The sequence below is a fragment of the Pipistrellus hanaki genome (assembly GCF_964339955.1).
Source record: "Pipistrellus hanaki genome assembly, chromosome: 1".
In the NCBI taxonomy this organism is placed as follows: domain Eukaryota; kingdom Metazoa; phylum Chordata; class Mammalia; order Chiroptera; family Vespertilionidae; genus Pipistrellus; species Pipistrellus hanaki.
The window spans coordinates 180,846,015-180,849,204 of NC_140503.1; the positions used below are offsets into that span (position 1 = coordinate 180,846,015).

General features: G+C 38.6%; 1 pseudogene across 1 annotated transcript; it reads right to left on the reverse strand.

Annotated features, from left to right (window-relative positions):
• Window positions 1–2,299: 2,299 nt before the first annotated feature.
• LOC311631407 (large ribosomal subunit protein eL34-like) lies at window positions 2,300–2,714 on the reverse strand (annotated as a pseudogene). The gene has a single exon. The product of its transcript is annotated as a large ribosomal subunit protein eL34-like (transcript).
• Window positions 2,715–3,190: the final 476 nt, after the last annotated feature.

The window sequence follows — 3,190 nt, forward strand, 5'->3', positions numbered from 1 at the left end:
ACAATGCCTTTAGATTATATACTACTTCAAAAACAATTTCTTTCCACGAACTTGCTGTAATTACAGTGGTATTTTACTTCTCCATGTTATAATTCTGAAATTGCCATGTGCATAGAGGGGAGATTCCTTTGTGTCTTCATAATAGACCTTCTCTACCCCCTCCAGAGTGCACAGACACAAATGCTCAGTCAGCTATGTTGTCAGAATATACTGTACAGGTCAAACCGAAATTAAAATAATTGTTATTTACATAGCACCGTCAATGTATCCACTACTTGAGTCATAATCACAGTAGTTAGAGACAGAAAATAGCAATTAAATAATCCAGTCAACCCCAGCAAGTGTGTGTCAGCCAAGATCCCAACAGAGAAGATTTGAGAATTAATTTTAAACAAAAAACAAAACACCAAATCAGGCACATGTATCGCTCTTCTTTCTTAGATTTCCATTCTCTTTGCTTTAGCGTGGTTTTCATTCATTCGCTCATTCACTCACTCACTCATTCATTCAGCAAACATAGATTACCATTTAATATAATAACCATCTCCATTGTTTACCACAAGCCAGGCTCTTTGCTAGGAGCAATGACTAGAAGAATAAGAAAAGGTCTCTATCTTCAGGGAGCCCTCACTCAGTTCCTGAAAACAGGCAGAGATGACTGCACTCAGGGTCTGCTCCCAAGCTACTTGTAACTAAATGGGAGTGACTTGCTATCTGCAAGCAATTCTAGGATAAGTACCATGTGAAACAATAACTGTCATTTATGGAACTCTTACTACATGTGAAACACTGCTAGATGGTTTACATATGTTCTTTTATTTAACTTTTCCCCCAACAGATTATAAGGTAGAAATTATTATTATTATTATTATTATTATTATTATTATTATTATTATTCCGTTTTGTAGATGGTGACAGTGAGGCCTGGACAGATTAGGCAAACTAGTTTCAAACAGCCTCTACCCTTCCCAGCCCTCTTTCCCTTGTCATTAAATGTCTCCTGAGCTGTAAGTGTCCAGGGGTGCATCTGGAGTGCCTTAAGAAACTCACCAAAGGCTCAGAAATGGATGGCTTCTCAATCTATAATGGCATCTTGGGTAAGGTGACCAGATTTTAACATTGGTAAAGCGGGACACCATTGATTGGGGGGCCGGGGGGGGGACAGGGCAGGTGTTTTTGATTAAAAATTTGGTCTATATGGAGCAACAAAAATTTTCATAGAATGCAAAAATAGTATTGTAATATAAAAATTTCAACATAAGTATAACTTACAAATATAATAAATAAATAAATAATATGTATAGTATTCTTTTATTCTTTGGCATATTTCTCATTTGAGTGAATTTTTTTAGTAGATTGCTGTCGTTGTTTAAAAGGTCATGAAAATTTTCACAAGACTTTGTTAAATTATATATATTTCACACATAAAATGGCTGTCAAAGTCTCAACACTTAATTGTAACCTAAGTCATAAGTGTCACTTTCAAGGCCGGCGCTAGATTTTTTGTCGCCACCATAAAATATAAATAATACGAGTACTGTCTGCTAAATTCAAGAAAATTTATGTATTTATGAAATAAATAAGTAACTTATCTAAACTATCTGAATAGCTGATTTGTAATGACATCACTTGTTTAACTAGCTTACTAGCACGCAGTACGATGTGCATCTTCTGAGAGACAGTTATGAAATGTTTTCGCCTTTGAGAACTTTGATAAGCACTGTAGTGGGGACAGTGCCTGGGGTGGTGGCTGGAATAGAACCAAGGTTTGGGGTCGCTTGCCCCAAGATTAAGGTGACCAGATGTCCCGCTTTTTAACAATTTGTCCCTGGTCCCGTGGTGTTTTAACAAAGTCCAGATTTTGGGAAAGAATGCGCGACAAGCTAGGGAACAGCGGGAGAATGAGAAGGGAATGTATGGTTTTCGGCGGCCATGTGGCTATTTAGCCAGTATATGAGTTTTATATTATATATATATATATATATATATATATATATATATATATATATATATAAATATATAAATATATAAATATATATATATATATTAAATATATTTTATTGATTTTTTTACAGAGAGGAAGAGAGAGGGATAGAGAGTTAGAAACATCAATGAGAGAGAAACATCAATTAGCTGCCTCTTGCACACCCCCTACTGGGGATGTGCCCGCAACCAAGGTACATGCCCTTGACCTGAATTGAACCTGGGACCTTTCAGTCCACAGGTCAATGCTCTATCCACCGAGCCAAACCGGTTTCGGCTGCTATGAAACATTTTTTAATAAAAGCAAGCACGTAACTTTATTTTTTTTTTCATTTTTAAATTTATTTAGCTTTCTGACTCTGTGCTTGTGCCTTCAACACTTTCACAACGATCTTCTGCTCCTCAATAAGGAAAGCACGCTTGATCCTGTCACGGACACACTTAGCACACATGGATCCACCATAGGCCCTGCTGATGTGTTTTTTTCGTTTTAGACAACCTCATTAGAACTTTAGGCCTCACAGCACGAACTCCTCGAAGTCGGCCTGGGCACACACCACATGCAGATTTGGGTGCTTTCCCAACCTTCTTGGTGTAAAGGCAAACAATTCTATTACCAGGGGTTCAGGACAGTCTAGTTTTGTTAGAGGCTGTATTGTAGGACAGCCTCCGGCGGTATGTCAAACGCTGGACCATGGTGAATGCCTGAAGTCACCGTCCCCGGAAGAAGCACATAACTTTTGAGCTTGATTTTTTTAAAATATATTTTATTGATTTTTACAGAGAGGAATTGAGAAGGACAGAATTCGAAACGTCGATGGGAGAGAAACATCGACCAGCTGCCTCTTGCACACCCCCTACCAAGGTACATGCCCTTGACCGGAATCGAACCCAGGACCTTTCAGTCCGCAGGCCAATGCTCTATCCACTGGGTCAAACAGGTCTCGGCTGAGCTTGATTTTTTATTGAAATATTGGCTTAAAATTGTGCTCCGACTGAGCAGTCAGTCTTCCAACAGTTACCCAGTCCAAAAATACTTATTAACCACCCACCATCCTGGTAGACTGAAGTATAAAAAGTTAACCCTGACCTTAAGCAGTTTGAGTCTAATTGTGGGGAGTCAGAGGAGCAATTAGTAAGTAATGTTACTAGCTCTTGAATGTTGACTGTGAGGTGTGTGGTGGGAAAACAGCCCAGGACACATAGA